This window comes from Puma concolor, chromosome B4 (genome assembly GCF_028749965.1).
Source record: "Puma concolor isolate L17-30 chromosome B4, mPumCon1.1.hap2, whole genome shotgun sequence".
Taxonomy (NCBI): Eukaryota; Metazoa; Chordata; class Mammalia; order Carnivora; family Felidae; genus Puma; species Puma concolor.
In genome coordinates this window covers 98,604,825-98,618,143 of record NC_141673.1, presented here as the reverse complement: position 1 = coordinate 98,618,143, position 13,319 = coordinate 98,604,825, and the positions used below count along the sequence as shown (strand labels likewise).

At 36.0% G+C, this 13,319-nt stretch overlaps 1 long non-coding RNA gene across 1 annotated transcript; it reads right to left on the bottom strand.

The window, feature by feature from the left end:
• Nucleotides 1-2,549: 2,549 nt before the first annotated feature.
• Nucleotides 2,550-13,062, bottom strand: LOC147579332 (uncharacterized). The gene is made up of 3 exons (XR_015253808.1): nucleotides 12,903-13,062; nucleotides 2,966-3,069; nucleotides 2,550-2,737 (listed from the first exon to the last, which is right to left on the bottom strand). It is a non-coding gene; the product is annotated as an uncharacterized LOC147579332 (long non-coding RNA).
• Between the last annotated feature and the right edge of the window lie 257 nt (nucleotides 13,063-13,319).

The window sequence follows — 13,319 nt, the reverse complement described above, 5'->3', positions numbered from 1 at the left end:
AGGCTCTGTGCTGACAGCTCAGAGCCTGGAGCCTGCTTCGGGTTCTGTGTCTCCCTTTCTCTCTGCTCCTCCCCTGCTTGCTGTCTCTCTGTCTCTCTCTCTCTCTCACTCTCTCAAAAATAAATAAACATTAGAAATTACATGAAGTAACCAGTTTCAATGCCAACGTCCTTTAACATTATACCTTCTGGTTATGCCTTATTTGATCAAGAACCATGGTGAAACCATCATGTTTGTCTCTATACAAAACTGCTTTACAAGGGTTTTAGGCACACAAGAAAAAAAAAACAGATGGGAAGTTAAGAGAGTATTAAATTTTTAATCTACTTCCAAATAATTTTCCTTTACAAACTTATCTATCTCATGAAATATTATAAAAAATATTCCTATGGCTACAATGGTAGATTAGGTTATTTTCAGTGAATCTACATTTCTTCCCTCTGACCACTTTGAGAAGAGTATAATCTACAGACAACCAATGATGAGTTTGCCATTGTGACTTGTTTTCACAATATAACGTGTGGGTAATGTGATAGGTTATGAGTTCAGAGGCACTAAGTTCAGGCACTAAGAAACACATTTCTGCAAGTTGCTATCTCTGCTATGCAAGATCATATACCAGGATCTGAGCTGCATCTATATGTAGTCAGGAGTCAAGTCCATAAATGCCCATACTTGATCAACCCTAACAGAGCCAAACCACAAACAGGTGAATGAAAATTAAATGCTTAATTTTTAATATCATTGCAATCTTGGGTTGTATGAAACACAACTTTAGTAATTAGTTACAGCTACCATAAACAGTTATATTCAATTCATTTTGAATATTCATGTAATTTTTCTATAAGATAATAGGGAATATGTAGAGAGAATATAAAGAATATGTCTATCTTCACAGAAAAATGTATATGAGATATGAATGTATTTTGCAAATAATAATCGAGTTTAAACTACTTCCCTCTTATAATTGAATTAGGGTAGGAATATTTCTGATTCATCTAATTACTCAAGTTTGTCTTGAATTCTGTCAATAACTAGCTGTTTGACCCACACAAATATCTGTACATTTTAATTTTTGGTTTTCTTCGTTATTTAACATTTTATTTTTTTGCATCAAAGTGTTTTTTAGCCTGGCTGTAAAGACTGACAGAAGTGGGCACATAAAAAATTGAAAAAAATTAAATGTCATCCAAAATATATGAACCCAGTTGAGGAAAACAACATATAAGAAAAGGTATCAAAGGACACTGGTTATTATCCAATTAGAAACCAATCTCTACCTTGAAATAAATCTAATCGTTGATAGTGCTGCACTAAGACAGATTCAGAGAATACACTAGAGTTCCATTCTTGGAGGAAGTGGGGCTGATATGAGTGGCTCTTACACAGAAACCCTGTGGTTGTTCCATGATAACCCTGAGGGGCCGTTCATTTAGTACTCTCAGCTCCAAATCCACCCTCAGTGCCCTGTTCTCAGATAACGGTGCAATATCCTATCCATTTTCTCTCTTGTCATCTCACGTGAAGTTGACTTTTGTCAGTAAAAGACAATGGAGATACAGTGCAGCAGAAAGGGCTCTTCTTCCTGGCTTCATGGTGTTTTCTCTCCTTTGGCCGCCATGACTTGGTTGCCAGTTGCAGTCTTGCAGGAAGTCCTGTGTATTTGTCCTCCAGCAACTTATTGTCGCCAGTCCGTCAGTGTCCTGTCTTCTGGTCTTTCCTCCTGATGCTCTGACAGGGAGCTCTTCCTGTTTGCCTGACACAGCCTGAGATCCTTCCTCACCAAGTTCAGCCCGTGGAATATGGAGCTGCTCTGTCCCAGGCCATTTAAGTGAGCATGTCAGCCATGAGCTGTGTGTACCCACATCACCTTCAACGACATCTGAATCCCATCTTTCGAGAGTAGACCTAGCTTCCCAGTGATCCCTCCTTTAATTCTAAGATATTTTTTGTAATTTTATTTACTTAGTAGCCTTTCCCCTTAGTAAGCTTTCCCTTACAAGTAGATAATAATTGTTTACTTCAACTTCCTTCCTTGTTTCTGTCTCCTGACTCAATTCTGACTGATACCCTTGTCACCCTGGAGTGTTCAATCCTCATTTGAGGCCCTTAAAGGGCTAGAACAAATCAGGTAATTTGGAAATAGAAATGGAATTATTCACTGTATTGAGAATTTTACACTAATGTTATGATTTGTAATTAATATATATTTTATTCTACTAAATAGCAAAGCATGAGAAATAAATAATATATACCGAGTATGGTTTTTTACACTAATATAATTACATTTGAGAACAGTTCCATAACACCAAGAATGAAGCCTCAAGTACTCTTTGGACTTTGGGCAATATATATATGCATTGATGCAGATTCATCCTTGGTAAGAAACGAAACATTCTAGTGAGTGATGTTGATAATGGGAGAGGCCATGCACATGTGCAGACGGGGACAATCCAGGAAATCTCAGGAGCTTCTTCTTAATTTTGTTGTGAGCCTAAAATTACACTAAAAATATTATCTTAATAATATGCAAAGAAAATAATCATACAGGTTTTGAAATAATGAGAGATGTATTCTTTATAAATGGTGAAATAACATTATACCCAAATGAGCTAACTAAAACACTTGGTGCTTACAAACATATGGTCTTATTACTGAGCAGGGTGCAAAATAAGTTTTTTTTGCACCAAAATCGAAATATGGACAATTCTTGTCACTCTCTGAAGATACTGACAACCTGAAATACAGAGAATTATATCTCATTAATCTTACCATAAGGTTGCTTATATCTCTTACTAGGTACCATAGTATTTTAATGAATAAACCATCCATTTTGACTCATATATCTCAATCTCCATATTTCTCATACAGCTACTGTGTTTATCTGATTGTTCACACATTGCTGTTTTTCTTTCTAAGAACAATTCTTGAGAGGCATAAAATAAAAAGTTGTCAGGAGACTTACACTTCAGAAGAAAATGTTAAGGCTTTTGGCTGCACAGATGAACTATGATTTCTTCTCTGGGAGCCTCTAACCCATGTAGTAGCAGAGAGTAAATTCAACAAAAACTATGAGAAAATAAAATTTATTGGGAGTCAAATACAAGCTCTTATGCTCACTTGAATTCTGTAATAACACATAAAAGTTCATCCTTCCTTCCTTTGTAGACACTTTCAAATTATAATATAATGTTACACGGTGGACACAAAAGTATAAAATTATCTTAGTAGGACTAAGTGAAGAGGACAAACTGACCATGAAGACAATTTCAGAGTTTAGAAAATGGATCACAGGTTAATAACTTATGAAATAGGTACATTGGAAAAAATCCTGGAGATTCAAGGAGGAAGCACATCCGTCATCTTCTCGCCTAGGATGCTCAGTGTCTCCCACCTGCCCACCCCTGGCTCAGCGATCAAGAAGACTGAAATGTTACAATTGGGAGAAGCTGCAAAGAGCAAGTGTGTTGGTGCCATAGGTGGAGACTTGATCAGCAGTAATTAACATCAAAGGTAAAAGTCACAAGGTCATAAAAATAAGCAATAAGAATTTGGAAAACATTGAACAAAACTATCAGTAGACAGGCTTCAGTGGAGAAGATTCTGCCATAAATGTTTGGCAACAAAAAATAGTAAATCTAGGAAAAATGACATACAATGCATGTTTACTGAAGTGTATTTTTAAAAAGTGTCTCCCTAAAAAGTAAAAAAAAAAATATGAAGATAAATTTAAAAAATCTTCCAATGAAAGGAAAGCATAGGTCAATAGAAACATCTGCTGGGATAAGTATTTGCACATATTAGACCAAAAGAACTTAAAAGTCATATTTAAGAGCGCCTGGGTGGCTCAGTCGGTTGGGCGTCTGACTTCGGCTCAGGTCATGATCTCAGAGGCCGTGAGTTCGAGCTCCGCATCTGGCTCTGTGCTGACAGCTCAGAGCCTGGAGCCTGCTTCGGATTCTGTGTCTCCCTCTCTCTCTGCTCCTCACCTGCTCGTGCTCTGTCTCTCTCTCTCAAAAATAAATAAAAGCATTAAATTTTTTTTTTACATAATAAAAATAAAAGTTATATTTATACACATATGAAAACTATAAAGAAAACTTAGTTGAAAAATTTGCATGAATATGTGATGGCAGCAATTTAGCAAGTAGGAAATATCAATAGAGAAACAAAACTATATGAAGAAACCACAGAGAATCTGAGTGCATCATTCCATACTGGAAATGGAAAATCCACTCAAGTAGAAAAAAAAAACAACAAAACTAATGAATGTGAAAGAGTAACAAAATTTATTTATACCTTAGGATGAGAGAGAAAAAAGAAAACCACTTACAGAATTCAGACACTTTCAAAACAGTATCAGGAAAGCCAGCATAGGTCTAAGGAGAATATGAGAAGAACAACAGAGGCAGAAAAAAACAGGACAACAATGTTAAGGCACGACGAATGAACTGCGCACTAATATAATGTAAAATATTTATAGACACCAGAGACTTAGCAAACTGCTAACAGAATGAGCACGTACAAATCCACGTCTCATGACATCATAATGAAATGACCAAAGAACACTGGCAAATACAAAGAAATAGTCTTGAGGGAAGAGAGTGGATTGTGAAGTGACTTAAGTCAGCATGAAAATCAGGGATGGATGACACGTCTTCCACCTCCATCAGCCTTACACCACATTATCTAGGACAGAATCCATATCCCTGCCCTGCACACTAGTTCCGAGTGGAATGGGATACAAGCAGCAAGTTGAAGGAACAGAAAGACACAGAGTCTAAATCCCCCATGGAAACAATACCTTAAAAATATCCAGACACAAACCGAGGTATAATCGGTCTAACCAGCTTTGATAAGGGTGCCAGGACCATTCAATAGGGAAAGACAGCATCTTTCACAAAGGGTGTTGGGAAACTGACTTCCCTCCCACATGCAGAAGAATGAAGTTGGATGTTTCCATTTACACCATATACTAAAATTAACTCAAAATGGACTAAAGACATAAATGTAAGGTGAAGAAGTTCCTCAAAGAAAAAATGGGGGGGGGGAATATAAACAACATTGTATTTGGCAATGATTTCTTGGCTCTGCCACCAAAACCAGACCACAAAGGAAAAGTCCATTGTAGACAAATGGGCTATATCAACCTAAACATTTCTGTGCATTAAAGGGAATGATCAACAATGAAAAGACAGAGTGGAAAAAACACTTGCAAATCATATATCAAACAGGGAATCACGTCTAAAATATATAATTAGCCTACAACTTAGTATCAACAACAATAAACACCAAGAACACAATGAAAAAATGGGCAAAGAAATTAAACAGACATATTTCCAAAGACAATATAAATTGTGAAAATCATATGGAAAGATGCTCAATATCGCTAATGATCAGAGAAATGCAAATCAAAATCATGATTACTTATCACTTCATACTCATTAAGATGGATGCACACAGCAGAAAATTGTTGAGTCGTCTGGTGGCTCAGTCAGTTAAGTGTCTGACTTTCAGTTTTGGCTCAGGTAATGATCTCACAGTTTTAGGGTGAGCCCCGCGTTGGGCTCTGTGTTGATGGTGCAAAGCCGGCTTTGGATGCTGTCTATCTCCCTCCCTCTGCACCTTCCCTGCTTGCTCTCTTTCTTTCTCTCTCTCAAAATAAATAAATAAATAAATAAATAAATAAATAAATAAATACTCTTTAAAAATGTTTCAGTGAGGAGGTCAAAAAGAAGGAGACTTACACATGGTGGTTGGGAATGCACATCGGTCAGCCGTTATGAAGATGTGGATGGAGCTTCCTCCAGAGATTAAAACTACAGTTAGCAAAGGAGTCAGCAATCCCACATGTGAGAAACTATCTACAAGAATTGAAAGCAAGATCTCGAGGATACGTGCACACCCATGCTCAGTGCAGCAATACTCCTAAGAGCCACGGGGTAGAAGCAGCCCAAATGTCCACTGATGGATGAATGGAGAAAGAAAGCGTGGTATACACCTACCAGTGTAATATTATTCAGCCGGAAAAAGGAAGGAAATCCTATTAGAATAGCCATTTCTTGTCACTTATGGTTAGTTTGTAGGATATATCTTGGGTATGTATTAGAAGGAACTGAAATCAGTATCTCAAAAGGATATCTGCACAGCCATGCTCACTACAACTTTACTTACAATAGCCAATATATGAAAGCAACCTAAGTATCTGCCACCCGATAAGTGGTTACAAAGATATGTATAATGACTCTAAATGTGTATATAATGTATATGTATAATTACTATGCATATATATAAATGCTATTCAGCCAAGAGAAAAAAGGAAATCTTGCCATTTGTGACAAATAGATGTCCCTTCAAGGCATTTTATTTAGTGACTTAAGTCAGAGAGAGATACACAAATACTGTATGATCTTACTTACATATGGAATCTCAGAAAACTGAACTTGTAAAGGAAACATATAGCCAAATGTTGTTTACCTGAGCCTGAGGGGTGGGGGAACTGGGGAGGTGTTGTTTAAGTTTACAAACTTGCAACAAACAGATAAAGAAGTTCTAAAGATCTAATGTACCATATAATGAAATGGTCAGCATTACTGCATTATGAATTTTGAAGTTGCTGAAAAAGTAAATCTAAATAAATAAAAACTAAAGCTAAATACATATGTGACACGACAAAGGTGTTAGCTAATGCATATTACCATAGTAACCATACTGTAATGTATTAGGCAGTGTTGTATGTTAATTATATCTCACGAAACACAAACAAAAGATATATTTGTTATACTTACAGCAACTACGAAGTACATAATTTAAAAATATAGCTAAGACATCAGCAGAGGATTTAAAAGGGAATACTAAAATATGTGTTTAATCCAAAAGATGTCAGGTAAGGTGGAAGAAGAAAATAACACATACATCGAGAACATTCAGCAAATGACAGACCTAAATCCAAGGACACAAATAATTGCCTTAATTTGAATGAAATAAATATAATCAAAGTTAGAAATTAACATTCTGAATTAAAAAAAAGATCCATCTATATGTTCTCTACACGAATGAATATTCATGGGAATTAAATAAGTATTCCAATGATAAGATAGAGAGTGTCATCCTGAATAAAAGAGTAGTATCCATCTATATGCTCCCTGTAACTGACACATTGTAGATTCAAAGGCATACATTGGTGAAAATAAAAGGATAGCAAAACAATAGACCCCACAGACAGTAACCAAAAGAAGTGAGTAGAAATGACTGTTCTTTTTTTTTTTTTTTTTAATTTTTTTTTTTCAAAGTTTATTTTTGGGACAGAGAGAGACAGAGCATGAACGGGGGAGGGGCAGAGAGAGAGGGAGACACAGAATCGGAAACAGGCTCCAGGCTCTGAGCCATCAGCCCAGAGCCTGACGCGGGGCTCGAACTCACGGACCGTGAGATCGTGACCCGGCTGAAGGCGGATGCTTAACCGGCTGCGCCACCCAGGCGCCCCTAGAAATGACTGTTCTAATAACAAAGTAGCTGTTAAAACAAGAAATGTTAGCCGAAATTAAAAGAAACATTTCAAAATGTTAAGGTTGTCAATATAAGAGGAAGATAAAACAATTATAAACATATATTAATCACCTAGCATCAGAACCCTTAAACACATGAAATAGAAACTGACAGAATTAGAAGGATAAATAAACAATTCAATGAGTGTACTTGAAGATTGAAATCTCTTTCTTCAGTAAGAACAGATAGTCACAAAATCAGAAGGACTATGGAAGACTGTCAAAACACTAGGAATCAGCTTGATAAAACTGACATATATAGAAAGTGTTCTAGATTATAAATAGGGATCAAAAAAAAATTTTTTTAACGTTTATTACTTTTTTGAGACAGAGAGAGACAGAGCATGAACGGGGGAGGGTCAGAGAGAGGGAGACACAGAATCCGAAACAGGCTCCAGGCTCCGAGCTGTCAGCACAGAGCCCGACGGGGGGCTCGAACCCACGGACTGTGAGATCATGACCTGAGCCAAAGTCGGCCGCTTAACCAATAAGCTACCCAGGCGCCCCATGGGATCAAAAATTTTAAGGATGGAAATATTCAAAGTAATTTCTCTGAAGACAAAGAAATGAGAAGAAACAATGGAAAGAAATCCGGGAAATTTCCAACATGTGGCAAGTGATACACTTCTGAAAAATTTACAGTTCAAAGATGAAATCTTTGAAAATATCTTGTACTGGATGATAGAAATTACCTTGTACTGGTCGACAATAAACTGAGAATACATCAAAGCTTTTAGGATGAAACTAAAGTAGTGTTTGGAGACAATCTGTACCTTTGTCAATTACACTTAAAGGGAAGAATGTTATCAATGCATGATTTAAGTTACTACCCTCTCAAGAAGCAAGAAGAGAGGAGCCATTAGTTAAATAAGAAACACATATGTTTAGCTAAAAGTTGACTGTGGAGTATGTATAGTAGAGTAACTCAAAGTAGCCCCAAATGGACCAATACCCAAATACCCAAGAGCATCAGCAACAGAATCGGTGAATACATTGTAGTAGAATCCGACAACAGAACAACAAAGAGATGTGGACAATTTGCAACTGGTGCAGCTATAGGGCTGAATCACACAAGTTTACCTTCACCTGAAAATGCCAAAAATACAATATGCATACCGTATTATTCCATGTACACAAACTTTTTAAAATGCAGAAAAGAACTTGATAGTGGCATTTTGCAGTGCTGGTAATATTGATTTTCTCATTCCATACAATGGTGACACTGAAAACTCAGCTGTCTGTTGGCATTTATAGCATATGATCCATGTGTATGTACATTATACCACAATAAAAACTATCAGAAGAGAATATTATGAAGAAATGAAAATATATTCAAATGTGATTTCTGTGATGCAGAAGACACCTGAACAAACTAATATTTATTCTTATTTTTAAAAAGCCTTTTGAAAGGGGCACCTGGGTGATTCCATTGGTTAAGCACCCGACTTGATTTTGGCTCAGGTCATGATCTCAGGGTTTGTGAGTTTGAGCCCCACATTTGGCTCTGTGTTGACAGTGGGCAAAGTGTTTGGAATTTTCTCTCTGTCCCTCTCTCTGTCTCTGTCCCCTCCCATTCACTTTCTCTCTCACACAAAATAAATAAATAAAAATAAACTTTATAAAAACCTTTAGAAGATAGAAATGAACTGGAAATATCCATGCAAAGATCCTGAACACATATAATAACTCTGAAAATGAACTTGTATAAACTCGCTGTTTAACAAAGGACAATGTGGGGGACACCTGGGTAGATCAGGCAGTTGTGCTTCTGCTCAGGTCATGAAAGGATTGCTCCTGAAATGGAGCCCCAAGGCAGGCTCTGTGCTGACACCATGGACCCCTCTTGGGATACTCTCTCCCTCTCTTTCTGCCCCTGCCACTGTTTGCATTCCCACTGTTTCAAAATAAATACATACATATTTAAAACAAAAGGAAGGTCTTTAAAGTAGAAAGCTGACATTAAAAAAAACATAAGGACATTAATTAAACACATGGGAAAGTGCAAAATTTGTACCCACACAATGTGAAATGCATATTTCCAAAAAATGCAGTCATTCATTGGAAAAGTATAGGCTTTTGAATAAATGTTGTGGAAACAATGGGGTATCAAATATTATTAATAATTATATACTTTGACTATATTAAAATGCTCAAAATTAAGCACACATACGTGAAAAGAAAATTGAATTGTATTATAAAATGCACGAGACCTACAGTTTGGCAGAGATATTTTTAGACAGAATATCAAAAGCACAATCCATAAAAGAAGAAATTGATGAAATGTAGTTCATCAAGATAATATCTGCTCTTTGAAGGGAATAGAAAGTCATAAACTTGTGAAGAAACATTTACAAATCATACATCTAATAAAAACAACTTGCCCCCTGGGTACATAAATATTTGTCAAAATACAATGAAAAAAAGTAAAAATGTTAGCAAAATATTTCAGGAGATATTTCACCAAACACCATGTATAGATAGCCAATGAGTACAGGAAAAGATGCTGAACACTATTAACCTTAGGAGCATTCAAAATAAAACCACCCCCAGACCAGACTTCCTGTTCTGGAAAGAAAGAGTGGATAGACTTTTCCTTATTCCTCCCACCAATGCAGCTACAATCCCTGGGCATTATACATAAGATGACACAACATTCAGAAAGGTAATGAGAAAGCTGACAGATCCCAGCCCTGGAGACCCGAGGAATGACATGGTGGTGAGCTCTCTGGAATTTCCCTCTACCTCACATAGACTGGTGTCAGAGAGCCTAGAAAACCACAGACACCACCAGGTACATACCCAAATCTCCAAAATGTTTTTTTCTCTCTGGTCAAAATAACAGATAAAAGCCATGCTAGAAAGACAGAAATGTTTTAGACACTAATTGCGTGATTCTAATAAAAAACCATTGACTATCCACCAAAAATATCAACAGGCATGCAAGGGAAATTAAGACTTTGTCTGATAAAGGAAAACTAAGAAAATGTATCACCACCAGACCCATTCTGAAAGAACTCCTAAAGAGAAGAAATGGCAAAAGAAGGCATCTTGAATCATCAGGAAGAAAGAGAGAACAAAAGAATGAATAAAACTCTCATAGGTATAATGGACTTTCCTTCACTGTGTTCTCTAAATTGTTTGATATTTGAAGGAAAATTATCAGTTGCAGCAAAATTATAAATTCCATGTGATTCTCAAAGTAAGTAGAGAAATATTAGGACACAGTATAATTGGGACACAGTAAGGGGCCATAAAGGCAAGTAAGTCTCTACATTTTACTCCAACTGCTATGGGTTGTGACAGACTGTATAGACAGTGATCTGTGAATATATAATTATCTATATAAAGATATATAATATTCATATTATTTATATAAAGGAGATTAGAGCATACGTGTACATATAGAACTTCATGTATATAAAGTTATTTATGAAGATGAGACCTACTTTGCTCTAAATAATGATGTAGAAAAATATAACCTTCACTTTTATCTCACAGCATCAGAAATAGAGCATCACAAAAAATAAATCCTAACTGGATCATAAACATAATGAAAAGTTAAAAGATAAAGAAATAAAGAAAAAGGTGAGTCCAGGAAAATAATATAGGAAATAATACTCATGAACTATCACTAACTTCTGAAATAGGTCCATAGTAATGATTGTAACACACCAAGTGCTAAGTAGGACTGTGCTAACATTAAAATTCTGATCATTCCAGAGGGAGAGAAAGGGAGATAAAGAAGGAGGTGGGGAAAAAGAAAAGAAAAGAAGATTGACCAGACAAAGAAACTATGCGGGTTAAGGTATTATGCTGAGTGAAATAGTCAGAGAAGGACAGATATCATATGTTTCCACCCATACTTGGATATTGAGAAACTTAATAGAAGACCAAGGTGGAAGGGAAGGGGCAAAAAATAGTTACAAACAGAGAGGGAGGGAGGCGACCCACAAGAGACTCTTAAATCCAGAGGTCAAACTAGGGGTGGGTAGTGGGGTGGGGGAGAGAGGAAAATGGGTGATGGGCATTGAGGAAGTCACTTGCTGGGATGAGCACTGGGGGGTTGTATGTAGGCAATCAATCACGGGAATCTACCCCCAACACCAAGGGCACACTCCATACAATGTATGTTAGCCAACTTGACAATAAATTATATCAAAAAATAAATAAATACAATCCTGATCATTAAAAGACTCCATTATGAGAGTGAAAATGCATGTCACAAATATTTTCATCTTAACAACTTGAGAAAGAGCTCGTATCTAAAATATGACAAAGGCTTCTAAGAGGTGAAAAAAAGGCACCATCCTGGCGAAATGGGCAAGAGACACAGCCCAGTACTTCTCTTTCTCACAAAAGAGAATAGCCTTAAGATTTACAACCCAGAAAAATGGTACTGTGTATAACCATCAGAACTTACTAATTAATTTTACTGAAGCTACTGAGATTTGGATCAAAAGACTACTTGGTACAATGGATATTTACACAATACAATAAAAGATGTAGGGAAAATTTAATATATTGAAATTTCCACATGTCAATGACTGTGCAATTTCAGACTAACGCTTACAGGGAAGTGTATTACAATTATACATAAATATAATTATGTTATATTTATAGATTATTATTTATTATGAAAACCATAACATTTATATTACATAAATATGCTCTGTAAGATGTAGTTATATATAATAAAAGATTATAAATATGATATGTGGAGGAAGATATAGGAAAGAATTTTCATAACACAATTATTCATAATACCCACATAATAAAAAAGAACTATTTTACTGAGAATGGTTTGAAACTGTCATATTCATATAAAAGAGTAGTGATATTTCACAAACTATAGACAAATGTGTTGATATAGATGGATCACAAATACCATCTGACACAGAAAGGAGACACATGGAAAAATGCACACTGAATGATTCCATTGATATAAAGCCCCCAAATAAGCAGAAATATTTCATAAAATGAAAATGGGCAGGCCTGATAAAGGCTCTAAACTTCTGTCCTATGATGTGATTGGTATTTGTGTGATACTATATATTTTATAATCAATGTGCACAAATGCATAGTTTCCTTGATGTGTTGTAAAATTAAATGTGAAGTTTATTTCAGGAAAAAGAACATTTCTAGACACACAGGTTTCTATGAAAAGTAAGAACTGGAAATTATCAAATGTACATTCAAGGTATAAGCATATAAATTATGTGTCATAGAGTCAACATGTGCAGTATTAAAGACTAAAATAAATAAACTACAAATACATATGTAACTACGGATGAACTCTACAAGCATAATTTTAACTCACAAGCTTTTAATAGAATCTGGAAACATCTAAAATCTTACCTTGTCCTCTTCATCATCATAGTAGAGCAGGTTAGAGTTCTTAGAAGCACAGGACGTCAAACTCTCCTTCCATGATTTTCTCTCAGTGCTAATGTAATAGCAATTGTTGGAATACGTAAACCACTCTTTCAGACAATGACAACAGAGACATGCTGGAAAGAGATTACGAGATATTATCCAAAAAGCTTTGACTATTACAAAATGAAACTTTACATACTGTACATGCCTACACATATGTGTACATAACATATTCATATGCCCTCACAAGCTGGTAAAATTAAAGCAAAGCACACACACACACACACACACACACACACTCAGAGAAGAGTCAGACTTTCATCCCCTAATTTATGTGCCCATATAAAGCAACCACAAAAATGTCCACCTCTACATGTCCTGAGAATCACTGAACACAAC